This window comes from Acanthaster planci, linkage group LG05 (assembly GCF_054643075.1).
Source record: "Acanthaster planci isolate LZ-2023a linkage group LG05, COTS_SCS, whole genome shotgun sequence".
Taxonomy (NCBI): Eukaryota; Metazoa; Echinodermata; class Asteroidea; order Valvatida; family Acanthasteridae; genus Acanthaster; species Acanthaster planci.
The window spans coordinates 15,983,221-16,003,587 of record NC_141781.1 but is presented as its reverse complement, the minus strand read 5'-3'; the positions used below and the strand labels follow the sequence as shown (position 1 = coordinate 16,003,587).

The 20,367-nt window shown below is 43.1% G+C and overlaps 2 long non-coding RNA genes across 2 annotated transcripts; one reads left to right on the top strand and one right to left on the bottom strand.

Annotated features, from left to right (window-relative positions):
* The first annotated feature begins 1,754 nt into the window (after window positions 1–1,754).
* LOC147799106 (uncharacterized) lies at window positions 1,755–20,193 on the top strand. The gene is made up of 3 exons (XR_015425492.1): window positions 1,755–2,232; window positions 18,385–18,853; window positions 19,619–20,193. It is a non-coding gene; the product is annotated as an uncharacterized LOC147799106 (long non-coding RNA).
* On the bottom strand, window positions 11,526–13,441 carry LOC147799107 (uncharacterized). The gene is made up of 2 exons (XR_015425497.1): window positions 13,133–13,441; window positions 11,526–11,965 (listed from the first exon to the last, which is right to left on the bottom strand). It is a non-coding gene; the product is annotated as an uncharacterized LOC147799107 (long non-coding RNA).
* Window positions 20,194–20,367: the final 174 nt, after the last annotated feature.

Sequence of the window (20,367 nt, the reverse complement as noted above, 5' to 3'; positions counted from 1 at the left end):
TGAACAAGTTGTCTTTTACTTCGGCGCAAGATTACTATAAGAACGAAGGAGAAATCGGGTACTTTACACTCTGTTATTTTATTTGAAATATGCCTAAGAGTCCGAATATGAAGTAATATTTCATAAAAATTGTTCAGTTTAAGCGCAAATCACGTGACACGGACTTAAAGGAGCAGTGTTTCTCCAAATGGGTTTTTTTGCCCATTAACTTTGTACACGTTTTCAAGGCACAATTTTGAACCCTTTCGGATGTTTGATCGTTTTCAAAGTGACAGCCAACAAAGACCTTGATACAAAAATTATTGTAAATAAATGACGTCATGAAGACGTCATCTTGTGATTTACTCTTGTTTTTTCAATATTTATTTCAGCCCCTTGACTTTGTACACGTTTTCAGCCAGCATTTGGGTTAATTTGAGAGCTTTGATCAACTTCAAACTTACAGCCAACAAAGACCCTTATAAAAAGACACGTCCAAATTTATGACGTCTTGATGTGGAAGTAGGCTTATTGTTTAAAAGCGGTAAAAGCCGTTAGGTTTTTCAACAGAATGCGTCTGTCGGTGTTAGTGCTGTGTTGAAACCTTGCGTATATCTTGGAGAGGAAGTTATTTAGGCAAATATTGAGCTCATTTAGTGATGATGTCATAAATAATTGCTTTTTTTCATAACGGACATTATCGACGTTATCAACATGTCAAATGTCATTAATTTTCCCTGGATTCTACTTTTCCGTTGATTAAAAGTCGCGTAGCACCCGATGATCTGCGTGGGGACGCATCAAGTCCTGAACCCCAAACAGGACGGGTGATGAAGTCAATGACAACATCAGACCGTTTTTTGATTTTGGGACAAGAGGTCCCCAGGCAGGCTGGCCACGCCAGACCACAGTTTTCGTGGGAGTACAACACCCCCTGCCTGACCTTTCAACCTACACTAAACCAGTCCCAAAAACGACAAAGAACTATCTAAAATCCCACAAACAGCAACAAGAGCCTCCCAAAAATTGAATTAAGAGACAGCAAAACGTCCTAGATGAAAATCTACAGAGAAAAAGTCACATAAACTCAGAGCAAAAGAACTGGTAAAGAAAAGCACTAAGTCTGTCCCCCAAACCACAGTATGGGGTTAGACCTGTCCCGCTGCAGGGATTCCCTAAAGGACCCCACAGCATCGGTGATGTTTCGACCTTCCAGAGGACAGGCCCCTAAATCCTTTACCCTAGGAAAAAAAGCAAACAATTTTGACCCTGACAGACTTAGCACCAAAAACTGCGACAGACGGGCAAAAGGCCTCAAAAATAGAAATCCACTACAAGTTCACTAAAACCCAGTTGTTGCGGACAGAAATGACATTGCCCGACTTACTCCATCGTCTAAAAACAGATCCCTATCTTGTCTGCAAAAATCCGCCTCAACACGCTGTTTTAAAAAACGCTTCGAAATACGTAGAACAGAAACCGGGTCAACATAAGTACCGTTGTACCATCTGCAATGAAAATAGGTGAAGGGGAAATAGTAAAAGTAGGACCGAAAACACGAACTCCTACATAGGTACCCCAGTCCTACAACAAAGAAACAAAAGAACAGGTCCACAGCAAGTGAAGAAGTGATTCAGTGCAGCTGCAATTGAGTCTTGGACATTTGCCACGGCCGATGCCCCACGAGGGCAGTCGCTGAGCTTTTTTGACAGCCTTCCATGGAATTCGCCAATTGAAATCTCGCAGGGAGTGGTCGAGGTGGTTATTTACTAAAAAGAAAAACTGCGGAACACAAAAGAAAACATCTGAGCGAGGCAGAATAGCTGGAATTTGATTAACAAGAAGATTATACATCGTAACGCTATTCCAGTTGATTGAACGGAGATTAGGCAAAGAACGAATTACAGAACACAAGGCAGAATAGAAAGGTGGAACAGAAAAGGAACCAAGACGAAGATATGAGGAAAACACAGGTGGAAGAATGTCACGGAGGGAAAGTGAACACCAGAAAGCGGCGAAAACAACCCAAGGTGGGGCGTTAGCACGAAAAAAGGAATACAGACCTTTGACGAAAATGGCGTCCGATTTCAACCTCACGCTGGTAACACCAAGGCCACCGCGTTCCGTACGCTGGCAGACAGTGGCTCGGCGAACCAGTTCTGTTTTACCTGACCACAAAAATGGAAAAATGATCTTGTTAATCTTCCTTTCTATGGAGACCAGCAGAGGATAAACAGGAGGAACATACAAAAGGTGAGAAAGGAAGACAGCATTGATAGCTAAAACTTTGCCAAAAAGAGAGAGGGAGCCACGCTTTCAACTCTCAACACAGAGGTGGAGTTTATTTAACCGGTTCTCCCAGTTTCTCATGGACATGTCGCCTTTGCTTATCCAGAAACCGTTGATGTTGATTGGCTCCCTTGTCCACAATATAGGACAAAGGTCGCGCAATCTTTCATTAAAATCACCTAAAACAAAGCCTTTGGACTTATTGACATTAAGTCTAGAACAGTAACACCTTGAAAATGACCAATAATATTAAAAAGTTTAATAACCGAAGTAGCATTATGTACAATACAAGTAGTATCATCCGCATACTGCAAAAGTTTACACTGGATGTTATTGCTGAATAATTTTGATGAAGATTCGTTGAATATCTTCATCATTACGAACAGCCACCGCAAAGGGCTCAATGAGAATAACACACAGGAGAGGTGACAATGGACATCCCTGCCGGACACCTTTCTGTAGAGGAAAAGGATCAGAAAGAAAGCCATTGACCAGACCTTGACTAGAAATGTCTGTATATAAAATACGGAGCCATTTGACATAATTAGGCACAAATCCAAATTTTACAAAAACTCTGAAAAGAAAATTCCAATCAACACGATCAAAAGCCTTCTGTTGATCGAGAGAGATAAAAAGTGAATTTAAATGTCTGCATACTGCAGAATCCAGTTTGGGAAGAGAAAGAGTCTCTTCAAGACTTTCCGCACTCCCCTCAGAAAGAAAACTAGAAATCTGGTTGATAAAAAAGGATTGAGAACTATCAACAGTGCTATCTGAAGAAAAGAGAGACTTGTAAAAGTTTCTATAAACACCCAGAATTTCCTGGGCGAAGAAGCAATAGTTCCGTCTGGCCGTTGCATTGCAGAAAAGGAGGAAGCTTTTTTATGATTATATTCAGATCTAAAAAAAAAGACTAGATGGATGCTCCCCGTCGGGGACTCAGGCGCGCACTTTTGCACCTTCTGTAAGAAAGTCTTTGAGCTCAGAGAGCTGCTGTTTAATAGCATGATAATCAATAAGGAGATTGCGATCGTTATTCCCACTGTTAAGAAGAGAAGTGATATGGTCTAGGGAAGACAAAAGATTTTGTTTTTTCCTATCCCGAATTTTGGAGAGATGACAAGAGTGAGAAATAATCAGTTTCTTAGAACTAAGTTTCACATCCTCAGTAGTAATGGTAGTTAGTATAGATAAGTTTGACCTCTGACCCTTGACCTACTTCCGGTGCAGTATAGATCAGGTTGACCCCACTTCCGGTCGCGTGTGAGTAAGTCACGTGATAGTTATTTTTAGGTTCAGAAAGGTCGGTGGGGTTAGTAAGTCAAAGGTGCGTAGTAAACGGTGAGCGGGCGAGAGGTCGACGGAGATGGTGAGCGTAACCGCAACAACGGTCGAGGAGGTGGAGGGGCTGGTTAAAAAATGAAAACAAGAAAATCGAACGCACTCACCCGAATTCGCCGCGCGTCGCACCGCGTACTCTAAAATGGAACTCCAACACAGACACGTAGACTGACGCAGAGACAGACTAAGGATTTATCTCTTTTGTGAACATTTGGGACCCCGGATCGGGGTCTTGTGGAGAGGCCCAGAAAATCCGAAGCTCCCATTCCAATGACAGAATGAAAGTCTTCAAACAAATGGGGATCTCCAAGGAGAAGACGTAGAAGGGGAATGACATCCAGTCCTCCGTCGTCCGCTCCGTCGGCTTCTTGACGGCTGACAGAAGCTCCTTCAGGGCAGCCCTTCCCACCAGCTCCTTCAAGGTCAGAGTAGACATGGGGGACAAGGCCTGTCGGACTGTGCACTCGGTCTCGATGAACCCGCGCCTGTGTACCATGTAGCACTGCAGTTCCACGGGTATCGGAAGCATTCTTGCCAGGGTTTCTGTCACTCGGTAGCATCTCTGTTTGGTGATGTGGGACCAGCTGTGAGTTACGTCCGCCTCGACAGCATTCGCCGACAACATCTTTAGGCTCATGGTGCGGCCCTGCAGCTGGTGGTGGTTGCCGTACCATTTCCAGTAGCGACGGCACCGAGCTCGCCTATTGAAAGTCTTGCTGTTCGCAATGATGACGTCGGTGTCAGCGAATTTGTCTATATCGTCCAACATGGAAAAATATAGAGAAGTAATCATGTTCTTAGCCGTCCATTGACCGGAATCGAGGAGACGTTGGCCTTCGTTTAGGGTTTTTTGGAACTCCATGCTGATTCCGTGAAGTAATGAAATACTTGACCGTTTCAGAGCGAATAAATTGCTTTTGTCACTTTGTGCGTTGATGGATTTTATACACGCACAGCATTTGTGTAATGGAAGAACAAACGGAAAAGACCAAAATAATTCAGAATAAATAAAAAATGCGAGCACGAAGAATTGAATCGGACGGTCTCAGTATGTACACAGCGACGGAGATATAGATAAGAATAATGCGCATTGTCTTTATGTGCACGGCGACGGTCAAGTGGAAAGGGTCAACGGTGACAGTCAAGTGGCAAGGGTCAGCGGTTGGAATCTGAAGCGTGTAAGGAAAGAACAAACGAATAAAGACCAAAATATCCCAGAATAAATATAGATATTGATACGAAGAGTCGAGCCGCACACTCGTTGTTTATTGGAACGGTCAAATCCGAACACGTGCAAGTTGATGGACGCGTTGAATTTCTTTAACGACCAAACTGACCGGATTAACTTAGAAAAATGATAAAGAGGGGGAAAAGAATCAAAGTATAAAATTTGTTGTTGGCGAAGCACCGGATCGTGAGGGAACTCAGTAATGGCGGCGCCCTATATGTTGACTCCTTTTTAGACTGCAGGCGTTTTGTACCATTCTTGCACAAACTTTTGTGAAGTACTTTATGCGATTCAGTTTTAGTGAGATTACTAAAAGTTTTTTTTGAGTAGTTGGTTTTCTTCGGGTTGTGAAATTACAAAGCAAAATGTCTGGAAACGGAGATCGCGCTTACGAAGACGAGGATCTGTTTGTTTCTCCCGATCCTACCGAGAGTCAACTCGATGAAATACAAGCCATTGTGGATCGTCATCTCGACCATGCTGACGACGGTTACAACGAGGATCTGTTCCTTTCTCCGTATCCCACAGCAAGTCAGTTGGACGAAATACAGGCAATCGATGCATGGGATATGCAACGCGTAATTTGAAAGCCTACGCGGTGGACAATACGCGAGAGGAAGAAGTGATTGAAGTAAGTAGCTCTCGGTGAACTGTCCCCGTCCCTAAAAAATTAGAAATAATAAATAATTAACTTAATAAATAAATACTGAGGAAGTGGAAATGCATGCCGGGTAGGTTCGCTACAGTTTGAGCGTCTACTCATTGTCGACTTTGTTTTTTGTCTGTTTGTTTGTTTTTTTTTAATGAAGATAAAGTTAAACCCTCTAGACAATGCTTACGAGAATCAATATATTACATTTTTTTGAATGAAATCTCTTTTAATGATTTTTATAAAATTTATGTATTGTTACAGAAAACCTTGCAAAGTGGTGGTGGACAATCCTCATTGAACGAAAGAGGACAGAAAGAAGAGGAAGTAAGCGGTATGTGGAGGTAAACTCGGAATGCAAGAAAAAAGCGGAGTCCCTTTTCTTACCTCCAGGATGTAGACCAGAGTCTACATCCATCAAGATGCTCTGTCTGAAAATGACGACGGGGATTCCGAAGTGTATTCGGATACAGGAGACGAGGCAGATTCTAAGCCCGACACTCCCTTGGGTACAGATGAACCCGCGATGGACACGTCGTCCACCCGAGCAGACACAGAGCTCGTAGGAAATGAAGATGAGACCATTTAGCACGAAGAACAGTCTGGGGCACGGCAAGTAAGGCCCGAAGAGTTATACTGCATTGTATCGATAACGTCGCGCCAAGTGCGTAAATTTCGCACCCAGGGAAACGAATATACGTTGCGTTTCAATGACATCGAGTGTATTTCGGTCCATCATGGACCGTGTCCTGAGCAACGCCGAACCTAAAGACTTGGCGTTTCGTTCGAGATGCGTTTTCCTGACTAGACCGCAACTTGTGGATGAGCTTCAGAAAAGAAGAAGATCTCTTCGTCCATGACGTTCTGTCTAACATCGAAAGAATTCTGCAGTCGAACGAAGGCGTCAGTTTGAATGGGGATGTCGTCATTAGGGTCGTCGCTGTTAAGATGGACAAGGGAGGTCATCCGAATCGCCGTCTCGCTCGTGGTGGTTCTGCGTTAGAGCGATGGCTCAAACAGAAGAGGGGGTACATCACCATTAAAACCGAGACGAGCTTTGTTGTGCCAAAGCGATCGTCATTGCCAGAGCAGCCCTCCGACGTGAGGACCCTCAAACCAATTGGAATTCCGTTAGACTCTGTCGCGGTGAGACCACTCGATTGGCGCTGGAACTGCATCGTCAGGCAGACGTCCCCCCACAGAGATGTGGCTTGGAAGAATTATTGAAATTCCAGCGTGTTCTGAGTGCCGACGGTCTGCAGCTCGTTGTTCTGTCTAAGGAACTGTTTAATGCCGTCTGGTTCAAGGGGGAGGAAGCTCTGCAGAAGTTGTTCTTGTATTTTTACGACAACCACTATGCGGTTATAAGATCCATGACCAGTTTTCTGTGCAGATCGTACTTTTGCGACGTTTGTTTTCGAGGATACGACGAATAAAGGAAACACAAATGCGCGGCTAAGTGCCTGTGTTGTTACTGGTCTTCCCCTGACTGCAATTTTACGGGTTGGGTTGACTGCCCAGAATGTAACAGGATGTTCAAGAGTCCCTCGTGTTTCGAAAAACTTAAGGAAATTGACGATTGACGAAACAGAAGCACGTTTGCGGCGAGGTGTACTGTCAGAACTGCAAACTATGCCAAGAGGCCGATCACCGATGCTTCATACGTCCCCTTCAATGTAGTCATGGCGTACCCGCTGATATCCAAACGGATGATAGGGAGGAAGAGATGGACCCGGTGGAGTTGATGGAGCTGCAAGACGTAGAGGCGGTTTAGTCCGACAATGAAGGCGAAAGGAATGAGGGCAGGCGTCCTCTCTACGTCTTTTTCGATTTCGAGTGTCGGCAAGACGAGCAAGTGGACGAGAATAGCCTCGGGCCAGTGTACGGTCACGTTCCAAACCTTTGTGTTGCGAAGAGGGTTTGTCGACATTGTCAAACCAAGACATCTCAGCAGAAATTCCTTGTCCTCCTTGCAGTCGGGGAACCACCAACGAGCACATTTTCAAGGCGGCAAACACGCGGAACGAATTTTGTGAATGGCTCTTCAATGAGGACGGCAGCCACAAAGGAGCGATCTGCATCGCTCATTATGCCTCGGGGTACGACTCCAACTTTGTCCTTCAGTTTTTATACGAGCGAGCCACTCTGCCCAAGGTCGTTATGAATGGGGCTAAGATCCTGTCCCTCGAGGCCTTGGGGATCAGAATCATCGATGCCTCTTTCAGCGATCCCTTCCACGTTCGGACTAACGGAATTGAAGAAGGGATATTTTCCCCATCTCTTCAACACCAAGGAGAACGAGCGCTATGTCGGCCCTATTCCGGACACGAAGTTTTACAACCCCGACGGAATGGATGCGAAAAAGAGAGAGGAATTTTTGCAGTGGCACGCTAGTCAACGTGGGTGGCCATTCGGTCTACAGGAAGAAATGATAGAATACTGCCACAGTGACGTCGACATACTACGGCGCGGGTCGTTGGAGTTCCGTTCGATTTTCATGCAGCAAACCGATGTCGACCCCTTTGAACCCTCCATAACTATCGCTCACGCCTGTAACGTTGTTTTTAGACAAAATTGCGGGAAAACACGATCGCTATCATTCCAGCCGGAGGATACAGGAAGAATCACACTCAGTCTGTCGTGGCCTTGAGTTTGTTGAAGTGGGTAGCACACTCCAGAAACATCCGTATCAGGCACGCGCTCAACGGTGACTCGGATACTGAATCGGCTCGAGCGGTCGCAAAAGACCTAAATTTAACCGGGGTGGCCATGGCCGATTATTTGAAAGATAAATATGGGCTCTGGCTCGATTTCAGGAGCTCGGATGACAACTCGGCCCATGGATCTGGTAGGCCTCTCGGTTGAGGCGGTAACATATCGATACAGATGGAAAGACAGGCTGAAAACGCGGGACCTTTTTGACGATGTACATGTTTTTAGTAATGGACGCGCAGATGACTGTGGAAGATGGAAATTTCAAGAGTCTAGTGTATTAAGTAGAGTTAAATAAGTCTACTTTAATTTAAAATGAACCAGTTGTTTAAATCACCTCACTGCGCTTTGATCGTGGGTAAAACAGGCAGCGGTAAGACACAGTGGATTTTGGATCTTTTAGAAACCGAGTATCGATTTGCATTTGAGGCAGTAGTAATTATTTGCCTCACGTTGTTTAAGAACAAAACTTACCTAGAGCGACTATGGATCTTCACCAACGACAACGTTCATTTATGTGTTTTGGACAGAGAAAAGCTAGAGTTAAACGAGGTGGTTGATTTGTACCAGAAAATGTTTGACGGTATACATACCTTGTTTATCATACACGACTGCGCGGCTGATCAATTTATCAAATATAAGAAAATAATAAAAAATATAATAAAGAATATATAAAATAATAAATACTCTGAGTAAGATGGCTTTCAGCGGTAGACACTTTAACCATTCATGTTGGTTATTGAGCAAGAAATACAACTTGGTGCTCAAAGACTACAGAGGGGACACAGCGTGGATTGCTTAGTCCTATTGCAAGGACAAGAACTCATTTGACCAATGTTTGGATAAAAACAACATTGTACCCGATGAGAAACGTGAATCAATTAAAAATCATTTGAGAGACGTTATGCCCGGCTTGGCCGGGCATAACACAAAAAATGAAACTGCAGCTAGCTAAACTGAAAAGAGGCGAAGCGAGTGAACCGAGTGAACCAAGTGAAAGTAAAGACTACTTAAAAGACAACCGATACCTGATCCTGGGTGGGTTAACAGTCGGAGGAATCGCGCTATTTTTGTATTTGAAGAGGAAACCCGGTGAACTAAAAGAGCTGATTCAAACGAAAGGCCCCCCAAAAGATCCAGAACCAAATACGGCACCTAAAGCGAGCGACAAAGAAATTTTGGAGATGGAGTAAGGTAAGTTTAAAAAAGATTTAAAATTACTATATAATAAAAATGAGGAACACAAAATCAATCGACGTAAACGGGATCACTAATACGATCTACCACTGTGCCGTAGTTTCTGCAATCTCCATGGAATACGCCATGCTCGGTAAAAGGCTGTTAAAAATTAAACCGCCAGATTTGGATTGGTTGAGTATCGAAGACGTAGCAAAAATGACCGCACTCGCTAGTGGTGCGTTAACTACCCAGGGTTAGCTCGTGGCGCAAGGTGTATTACCCGCAGGTTTGCCCAGTAGTTAAAGTAAGTTCAAATTGTCTATTTAATGTTAAGTAAAAGTTTAAAAAGTAAAATGGCATAAGGAGGATTTGAACCAGTCGATTTTGACCCAAATGATATACCCCTAAAAGACCTGCAAGAAGAAGCTGATAAAGAAGACATGACAAGGGACGATACTTCATTCACTCGCTGCACGTTTAGACCAAAATTGACACAAGCCCCGGTTGACCCAAAATTGTCGCTAGCCCCCATGCTTAGATTAGAACTCGATACGACCTTTATATCGGGGCAAGAATCAACTTTTTCAAGCTATAGAATAGCATCAACTACAGCTGAAATGAATGATTTTTATGACGCGGTTCAAAGAGAAACTGGGTACGAAGCGTTATTTAGAGATCCAAACGTATTTAATTTAGATAGCACAGACCGCCTGTGCGTAAAGTTCAAAGGCAAAACAGTTCTCTTAACCCGAGAAAAAAAATAGTAGTGTATTTCTTAGCCTAAATACTAATAAGCAAAAAACAAACACCGATTTTGTAAGGCGCGTCCTAGGCTTACGCGACTACGTTTCTGGCGAAACAAAACAGCAGGCGCAAGAAGTGGCTCGTAAACTCGCACAACTTCACCCCGAAAACCTCAAGATCCAAGAATTCCCAGAAGTATCAGATCGAGTCGGCGACATCGTAGAAGAAATCACTAGAGACGTTGACGTTCAAACCGAGGGATTAAATTACAGGGAACTAGTCGCTTTAGACAAGTCGTTACAGACGGTCAAAGGAGGCTTAACTTTAAACCAGGGTATACTAGACCAGTTGGACAAAAAGATTCGGCAGGTTGAAGCCGAGTTAGAAGAAGCAACGACTGAAGGAGAACGTGCGGAAATTCGGCAACAGTTAGACGACCTACGAGCCGAGAGACGGGGCAGGTTAGAACTCATCGATAGGAACACAGATCAACTTCGTACACAAATGAATCACACTAAGGAAACGATTGAAAAGGTCATGAATTACGTCACAACTTAACGCTAGAAGATACAAACGTTGTTTAAAGAGCAGGGTATAACGATCGTAAGTATTTTGGCGGCTTTTAGTTTGGCTGTGAATACCATTGTAAGTTGTATCGTAGCTACCGGCACGCCTAGTCCAAGCCACACCAGAACCTGCGCCAAAACCCCCTGAACTAAAACCACCGGGTAAAGGAGGCGTAACCGATTGGGTTAAACGTCAACTGTGGAATTTGGCAAACTTGTTGAAGAAACTCGGGTTAAAAGCTTTGGGAGCATTACCCGGTGTCATTGGTAGCGTTTGAAGTTGGATATTCAACGTGGCGAGTAAGGAGGTTGGGTGGATCGCGGATCACGTATTGAGTTTGTTTTTAGCGGTAGGTTATTTGATTTTTACTTTTATACAAAAAACATAAACGAATTTAACTTGGGCAAAAAAATTTAAGCTCTCGTTTTCCCCGGAAAACGGGGGCTTTTTTATGCTTTTTACTTTTTTAAATTATAACTTTGTACAACATAAAGCCTAACACGCTGACGGCAATGGTTCCTTTGGTTAATGACAGTTTTTCTTCGTTGTGGATGTCTAACGGTTTCTTTTCTGGTAAGATCGTTGGCTTTGGAGTTGGCTTCACATTTGGTTCTGGTAAATTTGTTGGTTCTTTTTCTGGTTCTTTTTCTTTCACTTCATCGTCAAAATTGCGAACTGAAACTCCACCAGAATTTAAACTCGGTACGTAACCAGTCTGCAAATGTAACCTGGAAAAAAGACACACAATGGGGGAACTCGCGAAAACCAACATGAACCAGGGATCAAAAGGAAGAGTCGCAGGATATTCTCAAAAAGAAATGACAAAGGAAGATCAAATTTGATTTCAACAAGCAAAGAACAACAAAAAAAAATTTATTTCACTGTGAACAGAGTAGAAAAAAATCCAAAACAAACCTCTCAATTAGAACCAGTGATTTTGGCTGAGTTTCTTAAATGTATGGACTAGGAAATGTACTCAACTCGTAACCAATTAACTTAAACCAACAGTACTGCTTAAACCAAGACAAACGTCAACCAGTACCAACACAGACTTAAATTATTACCCAACACGGACTTAAATTACTAACCAACACGGACTTAAATTATTGACCAACACGGACTTAAATTATTAACCAATACCGACTTAAATTATTAACCAATACCGACTTAAATTATTAACCAACACGGACTTAAATTATTAACCAATACCGACTTAAATTATTAACCAACACCGCACTAGTAAATAGTCGCAAAATTAAAGCAATCAAGCAAGAAACCTGCAAAAGTACAAGAAAAGGAAGGAAAAGTCAGTAATGATCCAGGTTTCAAAGTCACAAATCAAATCAACTAAAAACATGAACATTGGTGAACCTGTAATCTGCAATCATTGATCAAAAGTTTAAATGAAGAAATACAATTAAAAAGAAGAAACTCTCTGTACATAAAATCCAATGCCCCAAAACCTTGAACATCACTGCTCAAGCTTAAACAAAACCAAAAAAAAAACTTGGCTATCACACTATTTTTTTATGGGCTACAAGTCAATGACCTGGTCAATTAGGCAATGTTCAGCACAGGCCAAGAGCTTTCTCAGGAGATAAACAGTCAAGTCAGAGCTTTCTCAGGAGATAAACAGTCAAGTCAGAGCTAGAAGGGCTTAATCCTTTCTGCAAACAGAGGGGCTAAACTTGCACAAGTCAAACTGAGTCAAACTCTGCAGGGCACCATAGACTTAACAAGTAACTTAATACAGGGCAGAGTGCAGCTCTCCTGAGAACTTATAAACCAGTCTATTCTAGTCATGAGTCATGCACCATCTCTAAAAATTACATCATCCTCATGCCCTCCAAGCATGGACAAACTATGCCACATGGCTGAAACAAAGAATACTGGGGTACTACACTACACTGTACATGGGCTGAACTCTCATAAACACCATCAGCTTGAATTTAGCTTGACTCAACATTATATACATTTCTCACAGATCTGTGCCTGCATAAGAAGTTAAGCACCAAAGGACTTTTCAAAATGTGACAAAACTGCGGTCAACTAGCTAAAAACACCACACTAAGAATCAAGTATAAACCACAATTTCTCTGGTGAACTACATGCATTCTAGGGGCTTTATCGTTTTAAAGCTTCAAGCAAAACGCAGTTTCTCTGGCCAGAAAGTATTAAAACACAATCCATATGATTCAGTAGTCAAGCAAAAGTACAAAAAGCAGTCTAGTCTTGTACAAGCAATCAATTGTTATTGCTAAAAACAAAGCAAAAGAGTGTATTCCTGAGTTCCAAAAGTCCTATGCACTCAAAACTTCACAAAACCAAGAGTTCCATCGAAGTTTTCATCTCAATACTCCATTGGTTCGAAAACATCAAAAATAGTACAATCAAGATACAATGTAAGAAAGTCCTAGGATTTATAATCTACAAATTCAACTCACCAAGTTCACAGCAGACCAAAGCTGAAGGCAGAAGTTGCTTAGTAAAAAAAAAGAGCTGTTAATGTGGATGCTGTGGTCTCTCTTGCTGCCGGTCCGCATCTGACTATATCTAAGGAACTCACATGCATCAGGTCTTGTGCAATGGGGCATGACAGGATATTTACTCTGGGGATTATTTTGGAAAGGGGGGGAACCACTCCTAGCAAATTCAGGGCAAGCTAACAAGAAATTCAATGTTAAAAGCAGGGGGACAACTCCTATATACAAGCAGGTAAGCAAAAACAACTAAGTGAAAAGAGTCCCCTCTACACATGCCTTTGGTAGCAATTTGTAAATTATTGTTGTAGCCTTCAAACGTACCGATGCGTAAGTCCATGTCTGAGGGCACCAAATACGCACCAGGGGCGACTACAAAGTTTAAAGGCGTTTTGGCACATCGCAACGATTCTTGGAATTGGTTTATCGATTGTTGGAGATCGGGGTCTGAGTTGATTAAGGATTCCACGATGGTAATAAACTGTCTTTGCGCGTCTAATCCGGTGTCAGGGGCTAAAACGCTGGTTTTCGTTTGAGCCTGGGCTCCCAATAATGAGTAAACATAAGCTCGAATCGATTCGTTTACCTTTGTGATTCCCACGTCTGTTAAATTAGACGTTTTAGGAATAAAATCCCACCAGGCCAGAGTGACCGTGTCCGACTGCGTAATCCAATTTACGGTGTAAGTACTCGCGTGGCCAGAGCCTTTAGGCGGTATAGCCCAAACCAAAGCCCATAAAAGTGGATCCTGCGTATTTGCCGTTTGGTATGTGTAAGTCGTGCTGATCGTAGTTTTTAACAGGCACTGGGACATATCCATTGTCGTAGTAGTAAGCTGTGCCTAACCCGTTTGACAAAGTGTCGCGAGTTTGTTTAAAAGACACATCTGGATCGACGTTAAATAGGCGGCACGCGTCGATAAACTTGCGGTGATCGTAATTGTTGTGCAATGCGTCAAATACGTCGTCACTTGGAATGGGCATCACGCAGTCGTAGAATATTTTTCGCACCGTGTAATATACGTGAGGGTTGAACAAAGCCGATACGTACGGATTGGGATCGAATAACAAGTAAAAACCTACGCCGCAAGCCGTCGTTGCACAATAAACCACACCGCGAAATTAAATTGATTTTGGTAGAACGAAATCGGTTCGCTTGCCCAGCGATGAACGGCTTCGTCCGTGGTGACTTTGGTAATTTATGCTCGTGGGTTAAATTTGGAAACGAGGCTGAAAACCAGTTGTCTTTATTGACTACGATTGATAATTGACTAAAGTTGGCTCTCATCTTTCCAATAAAGGGGTTTATATACTACTGCGCTACGCTTTAAAAGGAGGCGCGGTGGGTTTTACTTCGTGGTAAGCAGGTGGTTTATCTTCGTATTTAACCGACTTTGTAAAACTCACTCGCCAAATTTTTTTCATAAGATCTTTTTTAAAAACTGCCGCCCTTTCATTAGCTAGCGTTTCCGCTCTTTCGTTGACACTTCTTTCAAATTCTTCTTTGCTCGTCGATTTACTTTCTTGTCGCCCAAGAAAAAACAGTGCACAATAGGCTCCAACCGACTGTAGGCCGTGAACGTTCTCTTTACTGTACATTCATGTCATGTTCCGCTTTGTTCTGAGAGGATGCACACAGTTAATCGAAAGAGGAAGGACACAGGTTAATCCGAACGATTCAATATGTACATGTATAACTATAATGCTAATGCTGGACATGTGCAGCTACGAAACAAAAGGAGTTGAGCGTGTTAGCATGTGGCCTCAGGAATGAGCTTCGTGAGGGTCGTGTCCGAGGCTGTGTGTTATATGCAATATGTGCAGCCTGGGTTGGGTAAATCTGACAAATGTCACATGTAGGTCAAGGTCGATGTGGTGGTCATCTGGGACCGGAATACGGGATAGAGTGTCTGGTAGTAACATCTATTTACCAGGATGGTAGACGACCTTGACGTCATAGGGTTGGAGACGAAGAAGCATACGTTGAAGTTGCAGAGGGGCTGACTTGAGTGATTTCCGCTGAATCATCTCCAAGGGCTTGTGGTCGCTCTCGACGGTAAAACTACTACCATAAATATAGGTATGGAATTGCTCACACCCAAACACAACCGCAAGGAGTTCACGCTCTATGTTGGCGTACCTCTGTTCTGTCTCGTTCAGGGATTTCGATGCAAAGGCGACTGCTCTGCCATTTTGGGTCAGGGTTGCTCCTATACCTCTGCTCGATGCATCAACCTGGATGGTTGTTTCTTTCGAGGCATCAAAGTAGGTAAGTATTGTTTCGGTGCAGATGAGATCTTTGACCTTCTCAAATGCCATCTGGCGTGAAGGAGAGCAGACGAAGTCAACATCTTTCTTCAATAGCCCTCTTAGGTCAGCTGTGTGTTGAGACAGGTGAGGAATGAAGGGACCGAGATAGGTGACCATGCCAAGGAATTCTTGGAGTGTCCTCCTGTCTTGTGGGGGGCTCATCTGTTTGATGGCTGCAACCTTGTCTGGGTCGGGATGCACACCATGCTTGTTGTAGATCATGCCAAAAAACTTGATGCTCGGGGTTTTGATCGCATATTTTGCGCTGTTGAACATCAACCCATACTGACTGGCTGCCTTCATCAAGTGATGCTCATTACCAGCCCAAAGGGGAGCCTCAGGTAGCAGTAACAGCCAAAGGGACTGTTGAAAGTTGTGAGTAGGGAAGTTTCGTCATCAAGTCGTACTGACCAGTAGCCATTCTTTGCATTGAGTTTACTGAAGAACTGTGTACCTGAGAACTTGTGGGTGATTTCTTCTATGATGGGAGTCTTGTGGTGGCATCTTTTGATTGCGTTGTTCAAGTCCTTAGGGTCAAGCAGATTCTGAGTTTGCCGTTTTCACGCTGTGAGGCTGTTTACCCAGTCGGTTGGCTCTGTAACGCGTCAAATCACACCCTGTTGCTCCACACTGTCTATCTCTGCTGGCAGCTCATCCTTCAGCTTTATGGGGCATCTGCGGGGAGCACTGATAGTGGGTTGGACTCCATCTTTGAGGACAATGTGGTATGTGCCTGGGAAATTACCAATTCTGTCGAACTGGTCAGGATACCGATGCAGTAGTTCCTCAGTTGGATTCATAGGGGGACACTGTGGGACGATGATTACACAGTGTAGGGTCACGAGCTTGAGTTGTCGTGATGTGGGCATTCCGAGTATTGCTGGGCCATTGGACTCCACGATGAAGAATTCTGCTTTGCTCCATCCGCTCTGGTCATACTGGCATGTGAGTGTCGTTGACCCAAACTGGTTGATCTTTGTGTCGTTATAGGCGCGCAGAATGGTGTGTTGGTTGGATACCAACTCTGGCTTTGGGAAACCATCGGCAGTGAGTCTGTCTGGATACATGCGGTGGTACATACGAATGGGCAAGGTACCGGTGTTGCCCTGTGCGCCTGTGTCAACTTTAACTCGCAGCTTGACAAGGGTTTTCTTGTCTCGTTTCACGTCTATGAAGGTGTAAGCCTCATCGATCTGGAACTGGAACGGGTCTGCCGGCGTTCAGCTGATCTGGCTTGGGCTTTGGATTTGGAACGGCTGCGTTGACCGCTGTTATTCAAACCTGATCTGCAGACGGATTGCCAGTGATTCTTCTTGCCACATTTGTGACAGGTAGTGTTGTACGCTGGACAGCGCATTCCGAGTGAAGGGGTGAGTACCTCCAAAGTTACGGCATTAGCGTCTGTATCTGAAGGCGTCTACAGCGAGGTCAGATGGTTTGACTTGAGCCAGCTGTGGTATGTGACTAATCGATGCTCCATGAGTACGGCCCAATTCCAGGGTCTGCTGCAGTGTGAGGGTTTTTGTCTTTGCCAAGGAGTTCTTTCTGTAAGTCAGTATGTCTCACACCTGCGATGTACTGCTCAATGACACTGTCTTGGAGCTCACTGTCATCTTTGAAGTCGCATTCTGTGAGTGTAATTTGAGACGGGACAGGAACTCGTCAACTGTTTCGCTGTCTCTCTAAGCGATTTTTTGTAGATACAGTCGTGCCTCTCGAAAATTCTCTTTAGGCTGGATTTGCTGCATGAACTTGTCCCACACCAGGTCTGGATTTTTCTGATCGGCTTTATTTAAGCCCCAGGAGTTATATATTCGTTAGCCTGGTGCACCCATAAACAGGAGAATGTGGTCCACTTGATTATCTGTGTGGATGTCTTTGGCTGAGAAATACAGGGCACATTGCTCTTTAAAAATATGGATTGCGTTTGTCTGGTGTGGATCTTCCTAGTTCATTCTTGGGTGTAGGCCCGCGTTTTCTGCCATAGCGGTTGTCTATAGTCACCAACAAGGCGAATAAAAATGGAAAGACACAGCTTACCGGATGCAGGAACAATGGAGTCGTGCCGCTATGTTGCTTCGGGTTTATTGCTGCCGCACGCGGTGTGGCATGTACATGTACAGTCACGCTGCACACATGGTTGATTATGCCAAAACGGTGGGCGAAAAACAGCTTATTTCTGACGAAATATCACGCCAGAAGTCCGGTAAGAATGATAAGTGATTACTTAGCAATGTGTTCTGGATGTACAATTCAGTCGTTTACCGTTGCCATCATGTTAGCATGTGGCTTCGGGAACACGCACGCACAGCTACACTGTCACTTGCTTTATTCCGCCATGATGGTTAGAGTGCCTGGCACCCTCATGTGACGGGTGGAGATGTGACAGAGCGGACAAAAGTAACACCACTACAGCTTGTGAAACGTGGCTCTTGAAACCACGTTTGCACCAAGGAGAACGTGAAAATAAGTTTTACAATTAAGAAAAAGTTTATATTTACATGACATCATAAAAATAAATAGCATGAAAGGTTAAATTCTAAATTTAAAATACTATAAACTAAGTATATACCAGATTACTTTTTAGCTATTTTAAACAAAGTTAATGCACCGAGTCTTGGGCGTGGTTTGTACATTTGCCAGCAACATGAATCGCGTTTTTGCACCATCGATGGCCTTCGTTTCACTGTCCTATAATTTCCTTCTCATGTTAAGTGTTCCACCATTCGATAGTGTGATAGACGAGGAGCTTGCATCTTTTTTATATAACAAAAAAAAAATACATCTTGAGCTTGCATCTCTCTGGAATGCATTTGGTGTTTTATTTCACGGATATTTGTGTTCTAGCATACTTGATTTACCTGCACCCAACCCAAGACTGCACACACTCTTTTGTTCCCTAATTAGGTTGGGGATGTTCAAGGGAATCCAAGAAACTTGTTTGATCATCTTGTGAGGGACCCGCCCAGGTTATTTCGCCTGACTGGAGAAACCCCAGAGTCGATATGGACAATGACTCGTGACCTACAGCCTTTTATCACGAACCAGGCTCCAGGACAGAGACATCAACAGAATTCTCATGGCATTGATATGGCTTCGTCAATACCCCACAAATGATGTACTGTCTGCGCTTTTCAACATGAACGAGGCAGCTATCACAAGAGACATTTATTCCATTGTAACTTTACTTTGGTATTATTTTAAGTCAAACATTTCCTGGCCAACACCAGAGGAATGGCTTGCCATGAGAGGGGAGTGGGGTATCACTGCAGTAAGGGCCATCGATGGCACTCTGCTTGAAATCCAGCGTCCACAGGCAGAAAACCTAGAGGATTTTTACAACGGATATTCTCGATGCCACTGCATAAGCACTCAGGTAAGAGTTTTGCGAAAATGAACATTCATGTTTAAACCACATCATGTGTGCATTTCTCGTCAAAAACTGAGTTCATACCAACAAGTTGTGTGTAGTAATTTTATCTTGTTAAATTCCCATTCCAAACGAGGGCGCTGGTTTTGCTGAACCCAAAGTTAACAAGACTAAAAACATTTAACTTTGCAGCGCAATGTAAAGTAAGCCGGAATTATTCCGGAAGCCTGTAACATCTTCTACTTCTCCAAAACAACTAGTAAACAAGTTCAACCAACGTAGGCGGGCCCAGAGGAGAATTGGGGAAATTCAATAATTCTTTAGCGTTTTACTTGTCCACGTAAGCAATGCTGTTATAACTAGCATGACAGATACTTATGAATATGGAAATATTATCAGCAAAAAGTAAACATTGCAAAGTTACGGCCCCAGATGTCATGGAAATGAATGAATGGATGGCAATTTGGAAAAAAAGTTATTCTTTAATGAAAGCAACAAAACTATCCCAGTTGCTCTATGAGGTAACATTTATGAATTATTCGATGTGTGATCATAATGTCTTTTTACCGTCAGAAACGAAGTTTTGTTTTAAACAAAACAAAATGCCCCAATTTCCAATGCTCACTTCGTCCATCATTATTTGTCTTCGTCTATGCCAAGTTTTCGTTCAATTGCAATATTTATTTAACAGCGTGAGAGTCACCTTGTAAATATCACTCTTTTATAAACCAATCGTAATATTGTATTTGGGATTGTATCTTACATTGACAGGTAATCATAGACAACAGAAAGAACATCTGCTATTATTAGAGTGGGTTCCTTGGACATCAGAATGATGCCGGTTAGTACCGCTTGATGCCTTCCATTGGTCCTGGACTTTATTTGAATTTCCCAAATGAAGTATTTCTTTTAGGGGATAACGGCTACGCCAACAGGTATCCTGTAATGACCAAATACCGACGAGATCAGATCAACCACGTGGCAGATGCTGACGAACGTGTAATGACGGGTGTTTTCAACGAGAAGTATTCGAGATGCAGAATCTACGTTGAACATGTAATCAGCTTCTTCAAGACTTACCGGGCAGTGAAAGGTGTCTATCGACATCCAAGATGGCTGATGCCCATCGTTGCAGAGCTCTCTGCTTGCCTAGCCCAGCGGCATTTGAGACTAACATAACATTTTAATTGATTTACTTATAGGCATACGATTTTGTTTGGCATAAATAAAAGTAAAATCTTTCATTTGAAATTAGCACAAAATAGTTACAGATTTTAATACGTTAAAAGTTCTCGAGTTCAGGTAAAAAGAAACGTTTTAATTCATCTCAACCAAAGATCCCTTTGAAAACCTTTCTTTTCTATTGAAACTTACATTGTTGAAGATTGATATAAGAAAATACACTTCTGAAAACACCTATGTGCTCGTGGTATAACGAATGAAAATTAATGTCTCGTCAGAAACATGCAGAATGCCTTTTGTTTCACCATAAGAATAGAATGTGTAGTCATATTATGCCT